Source organism: Pituophis catenifer, unplaced genomic scaffold, assembly GCF_029215685.1.
Source record: "Pituophis catenifer annectens isolate HBS135680 unplaced genomic scaffold, rPitCat1.0.hap2 SCAF_9, whole genome shotgun sequence".
NCBI lineage: Eukaryota > Metazoa > Chordata > Lepidosauria > Squamata > Colubridae > Pituophis > Pituophis catenifer.
This window is the reverse complement of record NW_027256889.1, coordinates 469,030-483,241: the sequence shown is the minus strand read 5'-3', so window position 1 is coordinate 483,241 and position 14,212 is coordinate 469,030. Positions and strand designations below refer to the sequence as shown.

The following is a 14,212-nucleotide window of genomic DNA, read 5'->3' as shown; positions in this document are numbered from 1 at the left end:
TACCGAGCCCTGTGGCACCGCACAAAGGAGTAGCCGAGGCTGGACCTCTTACTCAGTTTCAACACGGATTGGGAGCAGCCTTGGAGAAAGGAGCTAAACCAGGGCAAGACTGTGCCACCAGCCCCCATAGCCAGAAGGAAAGATTACAATGGTCAGACGCTAACTGATCCCTGAGGCCGAGCAATCTCCAGGCTCCTTTCCATCACCCCTTGCAAGCAGGTGGTCTCCAGCCTCCCATTTGAAAAAACAAAGTAGCCAGGGCTTTTCATGACCCCCTCCCCTGCAGAGGCCAATGCCCCGCCCCCCAGATCTCTGGGCTGCAGGTCCTCTGCTGCATCTGTAAAAGCACCTTGGAGTTGAGCCGAAGTTCAATCAATGAACATTCCTTGCCCTTGAATATTCCTGGTCCCCCTGCAGTCTCTCACTCCATTCTACCTTGTATCGGCCTCCTGGCTTCTGTCCTGGATAATGCAAACTCTATCCTCAGAGGAAAACTTTCCCTTTCTCCACACACCCCAAAAGATATCTAAGTTGTATCAACTGCATGATAACTTCGGGATGCTGAGGAGGTCACTATGGTGGTCTTCGATGCATGTGATTATTGATGTTCCCGCAATTTTTAATTTAACCTCCAATTAAGGAACAAAACTATTGTTTGAGGTAGGCAATAGCCCCAACTTTGGTTCCTGAGCAGCCTCCACCTATAATTTGAATAGATATGAATTGGCAGAAATGTGCCCTAGGCAGACGTCACTCTCCTGCCAGGCTTGGAAGAGACCTGGGCTGTTGCACAACCTGAATGATGAGGTGGGTGTTGCATTTCTTTCTGGGTCCTATATTAGGTGCCTGGAAAGCCAGGCTGAGACTCTCCCCACAGCAGCCCCTGGGAAATGCTGGAGCTGCCCGTCCCCATGGATCTCTTGGGAGCAGGGACCCTCCTCCTGGCCATTGCCCTGGCTGGCCTCCTGGTCCTCTCCTCTTGGCAGCAAAAGCACCAAAGGGGCAAGATGCCCCCTGGACCCACGCCCCTCCCCCTGATTGGGAACCTGCTCTAGATAGACCGAAACAACCTGCCCAATTCACTCATCAAGGTAAGGCCTCCCCCTGCCCCCTATGCCCAAACCCCCTGCCCTTCCACCTGCTCCTTCCTGCCTTCCCTCTGACCAACTCAAGTGGCCATCGCTGGTTTTGGGCTCCCTGGCATTAGCCAGCCATCTGGAGGAGTCCAGAAAGCCAAAGCTTGATGGGGCCTCTCCTTGTCCCCCTGTTCAGTGGGCCTTGGATGGTGGCAGAGGAATCGGACTGCTTGGGTGGCTCATCAGGTGCCATTGTCTTGTTGATCCTTCATTGCCAGCAGGCAGTCCAGGAAGAGAAGAACCTGTATATTTTAAATCTTAATTTTAATAAAGATAAGTATTTCATAATTGCCACAACCCTTTTCTATAAATATTTCCTTTCTTGTTGGATTCCTTTTCAGGAACCAAACAAGTAGGAAATTGGGAGAAGCTGGGGCGGCAGAATTTGGGGGATCATTTAGGTGTAAAAAGAGCTCCTGAAGCCGAGGAGATTTTTAGCCAGGAATGATTACCCCAACATAGACTGAGTCAAATAGCCCCCCTCCCCAGTATCTGAGGGTCTCAGGGGCTGAACTCCTGCTGTTCAATAAAGTTAATCCACATCAGGAGACCCACCCCATGGATTTCCCCAATGAGACCCTCTCTGTCCAGCAGCTTCTGCCCAGGCTCACATCTGGCCAGCTGGGGAAGATGCTCATGAGGACCAATTCAGTTCCACCGGCCAATTCTCTCCCCTTCTCTTTCCCGGTTTCTCTGGCAGCTGAGTGAAAAGTACGGGCTCCAGCTGGAGCCCCGGCGCATCATGGTGCTGTGTGGCTACGAGGCCATTAAGGAGGCCCTGGGGGAGCAGGCGAACGAGTTCCGGGACCAGGGGTAGCAAGGCACCTTTGACTGGATCTTCCAGGGTCATGGTACGTCCAAGCTCTGGGTCCCTCAATGATTTGATGATAGTCAGCAGCATTTGAAGTACCTTGTGCTGAGCAGGAGAGCTGGAACACACAGACCTCTATGATTCCAGGATGGATAGCCACATCACGAGCCACCTTTCAAGATCTCTAGAGAGACGCCCTTCTCCGGCATCCAGGAAAGCAGCTCTAATTAAGGGCTCAGAAGGACAAAGTTTCTGCGTCTCCTGGGAGGTGTCCTTTAGGTCCCAACACCCCCTTCCCCACTTCTCTTTTGTCCAGGAGTTGCCTTCAGCAACGGGGGAAAGGCCAGAGAGCTGCGACGGTTCTCCATCACCACTTTACAGAGTTTCGGAGTGGGAAAGAGATCCATCGAAGAACAGATTCTGGAGGAAGCCCACTTTCTGCTGGAAGCCCTGAGGGACACAAAAGGCAAGTAGTTTTCTGGGCCCCCAGAAGTGGGTCAAGGGGGCAATTCATGGAGGTTTGGGGAAGGAGGAAAGTGGCTCAGGCCTGGTCAGCGAAGGCCAAAGATCCAAAAGGGGAACCTGACTTTAGCCATCCAACAGGTGCAAAGCCCCAAGGGAAGATTTCCCCTTCCTGCCCCACCCCCACCCTCAGCACCCTCTCTGCATAGCCCCGGATGACCCCAGAGGTGAGGCTATCCTGGTTGAAGGAGGGATCCTGACCAGTCCTAGGAGACCTGCAACCGGAGCCCGCTTTAGCCTGGGGTGTTTGTTTGTTTCCTTATGGGGGTAGGGGTGGGCCCCGAGTGTTTCCGGTTGCTTTGGGTCTATAAGGGCTTCTCCCCCCCCCAGAAGCCCCCTTTGACCCCACCTACTTCCTGAGCCGCTCCGTGTCCAACGTCATCAGCTCCATCATCTTTGGCAGCTGCTTTGACTACGGTTGGCTCCTCTCCCACTGATGAAGGAGGACCTTCTTCTGCAGACCTGAAGAAGCAACTCACTTGTGGGGAAAGGAAGGGTCAGGGCCTGAAGTCTCCTGGGATCCTTCTCCTTCTCCTCCCCCTCCCAGGCCTTGCCCATCCCCATCTCCACTCAGCTACACCTGCCAGGGTCTTCTTCTCCCGGTAAAATCCTCCTTTCCTCCCTTCTCCAACCTGCATCCAACCTGCAGCTCTTGGACATCTTCTTTGACATTGTGCAACGCCTCCCCAGCTCACAACAAATGGCTTTCAAGAGGTCTTCAGAGCTGAGGGAATTTGTGGTCAGGAAGACAAGAGCCCACCAGGAGACCCTAGACCCCAACTCCCCACAGGATTTCATTGTCTGCTTCCTGGTGAAAATGCTGCAGGTAAACGGGGAACACCTTGACCTGATTAATGGGATGATTAATGCGCACAGAAATACAGGCACAGCAATATAGTCAGACCAACTCAAATATGCATCCCATTGTTGCCAGAACATCTGACGTATGCTGCGGTTAGGCCCACAAACAGGGCCGCGGTTCTGAGGCCTCATCAACACAGCCTGTTAGGCTTAGCACCTGGTCTACACAGCTCCGGTCTTGTCAGAAGCCAGCTTGTTCCACAGGCAAACTGTCAAGTATTTGCAAGCCATTGGCACATATATCATACAGACACTAGTGGAGGCAGAAAGTGCCCCCACCCCTATGTGGAGAGGAGGGGCTTACACTGAGTATAAAACCCCCTCTAACCTTTCCACCATGCTCTCTTTTTACGTTTGTTCTCCATGAGACATGATCTTTGATAGGGGTAGTCACACACGCTGTGTGCCCCCTATCCTAATGGATATTAAGACAGCCTTTGTATATAGTTAATATGTTTTGTTATATGAATAAATACATTTATCACATTTATTCATGCATCTGCCTTTGGACTCTTCTATGCTCCTGGGTGTTTCTACGATCCCAATTTCCACAGAATGGTAGCAGAGGGAATGGTAGCAGAACTCCACTCCAGGAGCTGCTGAAAAGGCGAGATGCCCTCCAAAATAACCTGTGAGAGAAGCTCCCCTGTTGTGACCAGAGGCCTTCAACGGAGGAGAACTTCACAGCAGCCCCAGACTGAATCAACGATGGAAAACATTGAAGGGGGTTTCCATCCAGCTACACCCTGGCAGCCAGAGGCCACCCAGATGCAGCAAGAGATCCCAGGGGCCGAGCCAGGCAATGTTGGAGAAGGCTTCTTCAGCACTGACGAAGAGGGGGCAGAAGGACCGGATGAAAGCCTGGACAGGCAAGTGGCTGACATGTCAGAAGAGGAGTGCAGAGCAGCGCTTGCCTCCCTCCTGAAGACAAGGGCAGCAGCCAGAGAGAGGCCTGAGGAGGCAGCACCAGAGATGCCTGCCATCCCGGTAAGGACTCCCCTGCCTGATCTCTCCAAGATGGCGCCTGCCGCCAGAGAGACTGCCCCCCCACCCAGTTTCCCGCCAAACAAAATGGCCACCAGGCCACTTCCGGAGGCAACTTCCTCCAAGATGGCTGCTCCCCTGGGCCCTTTGCCAGCACCACGAGCCAGGCCATCCCCAGCTCCACAGCCCAGGCCTACAATGCCAGCCAGTCAGTTCAGCATTCCAGCGGCCCAGAGGACCACTCTGAATCCACAAGCCCCTTGCCAGGCCCCGCCTGCCATGGCAAACATCAAAGAGGCCATAGAGGCCCTGGTCGCTGTCCTGGAACTTATGGAGCAACCACCCACTGCCCCCTCCGAGGCCCCAGACCCAGCTGCCCACTCAAGGAGGGCCCCAAATCCAACCTCCCACCCCCGGAGGAACCCAGATGGACCTGCAGCCTCCCACCCCCCACTGCAGAGGCGCTCACCATTCACTGAATGCTCCAGGGAGGCCCAGGCTGAGGCCTCCGCACCTTTCCGGCCCTGCTGGGATGATCCGGAGCTGCAATCCTGCTCCTCTGATGGAGAAGAGGAGATCCAGAGACATTTCCAGGCCTACCCAGCCCATGGACCTCATCTGATGGGCCTCCAGTCTCCAGAAAGATCTCCAGGCCTTCTTCCCACTCCTCCAAGGCTTCCCCGCCACCCAGATGATGTTCGGGCCTACCCTGAAGCTCCAGCCAGACCTGACTTCAGAGCTCAGAGAGGGAGATCGGAGCTCCAACAAGAAAAGGCTTTGGAGCATGCTCCATTTCCTGCACGTGCCCAGTTGCTTCAAACTACAGAAGGACTACAAAAAGGAGCCAGACCTAAGCAATCGATCCCAGGCTTAGGGATCCCAATGCCATTCACAACAGGCTCTTTTCAGCCATTTGAACAACTCCCCATGCAGTTTAATGGCAATAATTTTGTAACTTTGCCAAATAATTTTGAAAAATTACATTTAAGTGGTCAGAATTTTAAAAAATGGTGTAAAGAGATTCAGATAATTCTCTTAAGAGAAAATACTCTGGACATAATCAAAAGACCACCCCCTTTACCTTGGAGCCCTGAAATTGAGTTCCTGCATAAAAGAGCTTACACAACCCTGTTAAGTTCTATAGACACAGCTCTGAATGCCAGTCTTTCAGACGGCCTCACAGCTCAGGAAGTTTGGACTGCCCTATATAATTTGTTCCATAGTGACAATATGGCTGCAACCAGCAGATTGTCAAGAATTTTCCACAACTATAAACTCAAACCTGGTGTCAAAATGGGGGAACATTTGGCAACGCTTAAAGTCATGAGGGATGATCTTATACAGAGGGGGGAGCCTGTTTCTGAATCCACTTTAATTAGTGTGATGTTGAACTCCCTAGACAAATCCTGGAGTCCCTTTATTATTTCTCTAGAAGGGGTTTCTAGGGAACAAAGAAATATAGAATACTTTTCTGGCCGCTTTATTGAGGAAGATTTAAGGCGCAGAGATGAGGAACAACAAGAAATGAAGGAGGCATATCACAGACCTAGGCCTCAGAGGAGGCGCCAGGACACATGTGAAAGGATTAATACCCTTCCCACCTGCTTTGACTGTGGCATACAAGGTCACTTTAAAAGGGAGTGCCCTCGCTCTAGGGCCAACACGGCTGGACTTAAGCACAATAAAAATAAAAGAGGCCGTGGAAGAGGGGGAGGTGGTCATAAAGGATACCAATTCTGTAGTATCACTAGTGACAATCACACCTCCCAGGTAAAGGATGCTGAGGGGCTGTGGCTTCTTGATTCAGGTGCATCAACGCAAAAAGCCAACACGAAGCCACGATTTAAGGTTTTACACCCACTCAAGTCCTCAGTAAAAGTTGCCACTGGGGACAAGGCAGAGGTAACTGGGGAAGGCGTGATCAATGTGCCTGGTATAGGAGATGTCACAGGGGCACTGTATGTTCCCTCAATCAAGAACAACCTTTTAAGCATCTTAAAATTGACTGAGGATAAAAATGTAAAACTGGTTTTTGAGAAGGGTGGAGGTTATGTTTCCGAAAATGGGGGTGTTGTTGGCGATATTGTAAAAATCAACAATTTGCCTTATTTTTCCCCAAAAGCACAGGTCAAAAGGCACAAGAAATCTAACAAGAGGGCTCAGGGAGCTAACACCCAGATAGAGCAGAAAGCTTCTGTGCCAGCCCCCAGGTTGTCCAAACTCAAGGAGCCTGGACCTAAAACCAATGAAGCTTTTAAACCAGCTCCTAGGACATCCAAAGCCATTAAGGCTGAGCCCATTAAGGTCACAACTCCTCAGCCAACCCTGAGGAACTCTAAGGTGACCATTAATCCAGTGCCTACTCTCATTACTGAACAGACCAAGGCTTGTAATAGTAAGATACATAAGGTTGACAAAGTATGCATGGGTAAACCTTTACACTTGGATTATGCTCATATATTACACCGCAGGCTTGGCCATGCCAGCTTCCCGGTTATCAAGAAAATGCAAGATTTTTCTGATGGGCTTAAGATAAAGAATTGTAATACCTATTTGGAATGTGCCATCTGTAAGGCAGCAAAATCTAAAACCGCTGCTATACCTAAGGTCTCTTCCCGTCGTGCAAGGTACCCTTATCAGCTGGTACACATGGATTTGGTTGGTCCTTTTAGACCCTCCCTTGGTAGGGGGCGTTATTTTTTAACGGTAGTAGATGATTACTCTCGTTATGGCCATGTATTTATTTTAAAGGACAAAACTGAAGTCTTTACCAACTTCAAATATCTTTACAACCAGATCCAAACGCAACACAAGGTGTGCATCGCTCAGGTGCAGAGTGATAGGGGGACTGAGTTTACATCCAAGATTTTTGAAAAGTGGATGAAGGAGAGAGGTATCCTCCATTTTAAATCATCCCCTCGAACTCCGTCCGAGAATGGTATTGTAGAAAGGAGAAATGGCGTGCTGCAGAATGTCATGAACTGCCTACTTGCAGATGCTGACATGAGCCAAGTTTTTTGGGCAGAAGCGGTCAAAATGGCTAATTATCTAGTCAACAGGACGTGGAGTAGTGCCATTAACCAAACCCCATACTTCCTGGTCCATGGAAGGAAACCTAGCCTCTCACACCTGAGAATTTTTGGTTCCTATGTCTGGGTCCATATTCCCAAGCACCTCAGAAGAAAGGGGGGCAAGGCATCAAGGAGGCTCAGATTTATAGGTTATGCAACCGGCAGCAAGGCCTCCAGGTTTGTAGACAAAAATAACCTTGTCATTGTCTCTAGATCAGCTTCCTTTGAGGAGGGGTCAAATTGGTCAAAAATTCATTCCAATGAACCCGGTTATTCCCCTATTAGAAGCGACACTGAACAACCAGCACCACCTGAAGAGGATGAACCAACAAACTCCAAACAACTGGCCAGCGAAGATCCGGATGGTGATGAATCCCTACCTGACTCTGACGACTCAGACAAGGAATCCCTGGGTGACTTCACACCTCCTGCCTCACCTAAACGACCATATCTTCGCAGCGCCTGGGACAGAGGCCCGCCCCATTTTGATTGGAAAGATACTTCCGGCAGCTCCAATTCTGACACCGATGCTCCGGATGACAATGATGATGGTGAGTGGCAATTTCCCAGACGGTCAAAACGCTCCAATAAAGGGGTGCCACCCAAAAGGTTGGATATTGGCTGTGTTGCCTCGGTCAACAGCGTTACCATGGCCCCTAAAACGTACTCAGATGTCCTCCAGCTTCCCGAGGAAGAACAGCGCAGGTGGAGGGTGGCAATGGAGCGGGAAATGGACAGTCTCAAAAAATTGAAAGTCTTCATCCCCATGGAAGTCCCCAAAAAGAGGAAAGCAATTGGCACCCGTTGGGTCTACAAGGTCAAGCCAATGCCCAACAACAAACTCCTCTATAAGGCCCGGCTGGTAGCACAAGGCTACGCACAGCGCTACTTGCAGGACTTTGATGAAACATACTCCCCCACCGTGAGAGCGGCTTTGGTCACCGCAGCAGCACATGGGGAACACATTTTTCAATTTGATGTGCAAACTGCTTATTTACACGCACATCTAAAACAAGAAATTTACGTCAGAGGTGCCCCCGGATTTCAACGGCAGGAAGGCCACACCTGGCTTCTGAAGAAAAGTTTGTACGGCCTCAAACAATCAGGCAGACTGTGGTACAAATGCCTGACTAAAACTCTCAAATCACTGGGTTTTCATCCATCTCCAGCTGATAAATGTACCTTCACAAGGGATACCAAAGGGGGGCTGGAGAAAGTCCTAGTGTATGTCGATGACCTTTTATATATAGGGCCTGACAAGGGGGGAAGTATTATATTTGCCAGGACCCTACAAAAAAAGTTCACTCTAAAGTCTTTAGGATATGTGGACAAGTACCTAGGCGTACAAATCATCACTACACCAAAAGGTTTTGCTCTCTCCCAAAAGGAAAAGATAGAGGAACTCTTGGTGAAATGTAAAATGGAAGATAGCAAGCCAACGGCTATCCCAATGCAGACCGACTATTATGGATTGGCACACAAGGATAGCCCAGAGTTCCAAAATAATACTCTATTTAGGTCAGTGATCGGCTCATTACTATATATAAGTAACTGGAGCCGTCCAGATATTGCCCTGGCCGTAAACCTGCTATCTAGACAAGTGGAACATCCTACCCAGTTCCACTGGTTGGCCATTAAAAAGCTATTAAGGTATCTCAAGACCACAGCAGATTACGTGCTTCGCTTGGAACCTGAGAATAGAGACAAGGCCCAATTAAAATGCTTCGTGGATGCGGACTGGGCCGGAGATACCAAGACACGTAGGAGTACTTCGGGCTTCTTGGTACTATTAAATGAGGCACCCATCCATTGGCATGTGGGGCAACAGAAATTTGTTTCGTGCTCCACCGCTGAGGCCGAATATGCATGCTTATCAGAGGCAGGGAACGATCTGATATGGTTTGATGCCTTAATTTCTAGCATCTGGACACCACCGACTTTGCCCATCCAAATTATAGAAGACAACACCGGGGCCATAGGCATTGCCAAAGCCTATGCGGTGGGAAAAAGGTCCAGACATATTGATATCCGCTATCAAAATGTTAGGCAACTAGTAGAGATGGGGTTTATATCTTTATCACATTGTCAGACCAAATATCAAACAGCTGATATTTTCACAAAACCTCTATCAGCAGATAGGCACAAAGATCTGTGTAAAAAGTTATGTCTCACAGGGTAAAATCTGTTGTGCATTGCATTTGTATGTTTGCATGCCATTGGCTCGCAAGATGGGGAACTGTCAAGTATTTGCAAGCCATTGGCACATATATCATACAGACACTAGTGGAGGCAGAAAGTGCCCCCACCCCTATGTGGAGAGGAGGGGCTTACACTGAGTATAAAACCCCCTCTAACCTTTCCACCATGCTCTCTTTTTACGTTTGTTCTCCATGAGACATGATCTTTGATAGGGGTAGTCACACACACTGTGTGCCCCCTATCCTAATGGATATTAAGACAGCCTTTGTATATAGTTAATATGTTTTATTATATGAATAAATACATTTATCACATTTATTCATGCATCTGCCTTTGGACTCTTCTATGCTCCTGGGTGTTTCTACGATCCCAATTTCCACACAAACGTTGATCTATTAGGGCGTCTATCCTGTTTATAATTAATCTTTCCAGGCATATGTAGCAGGAGTTCAAAAGGGCGATGGGGCGGTAGATGACAAACTGTAGATCATATTGTGACCGGCTGTAAGCTGAGGACATATACCAGTATTTGAACATAGATCTTTTTAACATTTATATGTTATTGTGTTTTATGCATAGGTGAAATGTTTATATATGTCGCTAGTCCATGAATGATATGCACTAAATAAACAAGCAACCTAAGTGGGATCAGATACAAACTTTTGGCAGATTCTCAATCAAAGGGTCTTTTGAGAGGAACTGCCCCAGATTCCTGCTCTACAAGAGCCTAAACCACTGGACAAGTTTGTGGTCAAGGTCCGGTTCACAGTTCAAGTCAACAAATGTCCAGTGTTGGCAGCAAAATCAGTCTCAGTTTCAGCGTTTTCAGACTTCTGGAGAAGGTCTGATATCAGGGAATTAGGAAAGCTGTGAAATACCTGGAGCTCCAGGGCTCTGCCTAAGTGTAGCTGAGGCCACCCAGAAGTAGATGCAAGAACTTTGCTACTGGATTTGGCCTCTTTCTCCCAAGTAGACCTTCAGCCAAGTTGATGACTGTGCTGGCTGAGACATGGGGTGGGGTGGGGAGTTGTAATTCTGTTGGCCAATATGCTGAACTAGAGAGATAAACTTAATAAAACCTTTCCCTTTTGTTCCATCAAGGAAGAAAAAACCCCTAACTCTTTCCTCTCCATGGAGGAACTGGTTGCAACCGCAATTAGTATCTTCTTTGGTGGTACGGAAACAGTCAGCACCACTTTGCGTTATGGGTTCCTGATCCTGCTGAAGTACCCAGAGGTGGAAGGTGACTTCCATGGCAAGAGAGGAGTAAAAACTCCCAGACAGAGAGCAGGGGGGTGGTTGGAACAGTTGAAACTCCAAGGCCCAACTCCTTCTCCTAAGTACCAGTTGAGGGATTTGTTGGAGTTCCATCACCTTTTCTCCAGGAGTTGAAGCTCTTCCTTTCCTGTTGTCACCCACAACTCCATGGGTAGGTGGAACTGAGAAGGATTGGAGCAAATCACTTAAAGAACTTCTCCAGCTGTGGGTGGAATCTGGATTTTTCTGATCCTCATCCATCACCTTAATCATTACTTCACATCAAGAAGTCAAGATAGTTGTACACTCTCAACTCACATCTTTTCCATGCTTTTCATCTTCCCATAACACACTCCTTGTTGAGCAATTCTTACCACTGGTTTTTCCTAAGAACTAATATGTGAGAAATTCAGATATGTCATGTGGTCACCTGTATGATGGGAGATCTTCCTGCCTCCTCAGGAAGCTTCTGAGGTTCCCAGATCAGAACTGGAAGGGCAGAAGTGGACCTCCTCTGGTGCCTACTCTCCCTTTTTCTGATCTCTCCCCAGAGAAGATCCACAAGGAGCTTGACCGTGTTGTTGGTGTCAATCAGACTCCCAGCATGGAGGACAGGCTGAAGATGCCCTACACGGAAGCTATGATTCATGAGATACAGAGATTTGGGGACATTCTACCCTTAGTAGTCCCATGGCGGGTCACCCAAGATGTCCAGTTAAGAGGATACACAATTGTCAGGGTATTAAGGGGAGGGATATCTCTACTCCCACACTTCAGCACCCAGTCTAAGGTAGTCCTCAAGGGTATCAGTCTTCCACATAAGTTGGATCATAGTTCCCATCAGCCTGAATAATCAATGCTATTTCCTGCCCTCAGGGGACTGAGGTATTCCCCATGTTGGGAACAGCAATGAGAGACCCCAAATATTTTACAAGACCTGAGGAGTTTGACCCCCAACGCTTCCTGGATGAGAAGGGGCAGTTCCAGAAGAATGAGGCTTTCATACCCTTCTCTACTGGTGAGCCCCAAATTTTTCAAGCCACAAAGTTCCTTCTGACAACCCTCCCAAAGACCCTCCCCCAAAGGTCACCCCTGTTTCCTTCCTGCCCCTCCCTGGTATGCAGAGAGTCATCAAGAAACTGCATCCTGGCTCATTCTACTTGGACGCAGTTATGAGAAGGGATCCCCCAACTCCTCTGTTGCATCCTCAAAGGAAGGACCCTCTCAGGGCCCATTAGGGAGGCAGCCAGGGGGTCCTCCTGCCCACTGGCCTCTCTGCTCTGGTCTCTTGTAGGAAAGCGCTACTGCTTCGGAGAACATCTGGCCCGTGCTGAGCTCTTCCTCACCAGCATCCTTCAGCATTTCCACTTCAAGTCATCTGTGCCCCCTGAAGATATTGACCTCTCCCCAATGTTGGTGGGATTGGCAACTATCCCACGGATCTATGAGTTCTCTGTCATCCCCCGCTGAGCGAGGGGCCCTCTGGAGCCTTTGCAACGTTCATTTCCCATCTCTCCCCACTTTGCCAATTCCTTCCTGGTGACCTTCTAGGTCCAGGAGATGCCCTCTAAGGACATGGCTCTCTCCCTGAGGTCACCACAGCTGCCTCTCCATCTCCAGAGAGCCTGGGACCTAAGGGCACCCCGTCCCCTGTATTGCATTCTGGTTCCTGCTCCTGTACCCCAACCTCTGTGCCCTGTCCTCCAGCAGCTCTGGCCACTTGGCTTCAGGTGGGGGGAGACTTCAGCTGTAGTGTCTTGGTCTCCCCCATTCTCACACTCTGAAGGTGCTCTGTTTGCTGAAGGTGCTATTCAACCTAGAAACGTTCACCATCAAAAGTAGCCGAGACTAGAGAAGAAGCTTGACTGAGTTGGGAAAAGGTTCCTGGGATGCCCACCACTCCCACAGTCCTCCCAGGAGCCTCGTTCCTTCCGTCTTTTGGTTGGCGTGCTTAATGCTTTGGGCAGGTCAATCTCTGGGATGGGCAAAGGGGCAGAGACAGAATAACGGAGGTGGAAAGGACATGGGAGGTTTTCTAGTCTGCTCAGGCAAGAGACCCTTTGCCATATCAGTGGCTGTCCAAGCTCTTCTTCAAAACCTCCAGGGATGGTGCACCCACAACTTCTGGAGGGAAGCTGTTCCACTGATTAATTGTCCTCGCTGTTAGGGAACTCTCTTTAGTTCCAGGTTTTCTCCTTGATTAGTTTCCATCCGTTGCTTCTTGTCCTGCCTTCAGGGGCTTTGGAGAAGAGGTCTAGTTCAATCCTGCCTCTCTCCTCTGAAGTTGCCAACTCACGTGAGTTTCTGTCTTGTAACATCTTCTCTGTATGTTGACTGTTAAATAAACATTCTTTGCCAACCTAAAATGGAAGCAGAGGTGAAATGGAAGGTTCCTGTGCCAACAGGCAGACATGGAACTTGAGGCTGGTGCCATTTGATGCAAAGAGCCGGTTTGCCCTTTCCCCATGTTTCATTCGCATCTCCTCTGGACTGCCCCAAAATGTCTGGCACTGGGGATCCCCCAACACTGCTCATCTAGTGGAAGCTGGGATCCACAGTAGATGCCTTGCAACCTCCACAATGGGGAGCTGGAAATTCTCTTCTGTTGCAAACCCTGCACCTCCATCACGCACATCATCTCCCTTTCCTGCCCCTCCGCTGCCCTTCAAGGGCCCCACTGAGGTCTCCACCTGGGCAGCAACAAATGGCCCACAAAGGGATTTTGCAAAGGGTGGTTGAAAGGCACAGAGGGAGCCTTGTTAGGAAAGGCAGGGCTCCCCCCGACAGTGGTTAGGTGTGATTCAGAGACTTTTACCAGAATTGCCAGGACTGGCTAGGAATATTGGCAGGGTGTGCAACTGTTGCTTGGATCCACACTGACTGTGATGTGATCGACCCTGACGACGTGTGAAAGGTTCACCCTTAAGAATTCTTTCCAGGCTACCTGGGAAAAGAGCAGCTGGGATTCCTTTGCAATGAGCGCCTGCTCTCACTGCTCTCTTTGAAACTCATGTACATTCATCAAAGAGTTCTTCTTGGCTTGGACCAAAGCGGGCACCAAGAGCCACCTGCTCAGGCCTTTGGACAGTCCAGTGATCCGGGAAGGAATTACAGGAACTTTGAACTGGCTCCAGCCAATTCCACTCTAGGAGAATCGAGGTGGCATTTTCCCCTTGCCTTGTCACCTAAGCACATCACTTGTGGAGGGCGAAGTTGCATAGGGGGACACGGGCATTGCCTGACCATCGCCTGTGCATCTCCTGACTCCTTTCCATCCCCCCTTCCGAGCAGGTGGCCTCCAGCCTCTCCTTGCCCTGAATGAGTGGCAGCCCGAATTGCCATTGGCCGCAGCACCTGGTCCCTCCCTGCCC

General features: G+C 49.6%; 1 pseudogene; it reads left to right on the top strand.

The window, feature by feature from the left end:
• The first annotated feature begins 876 nt into the window (after positions 1–876).
• Positions 877–12,311, top strand: LOC139321431 (cytochrome P450 2A13-like; annotated as a pseudogene).
• Positions 12,312–14,212: the final 1,901 nt, after the last annotated feature.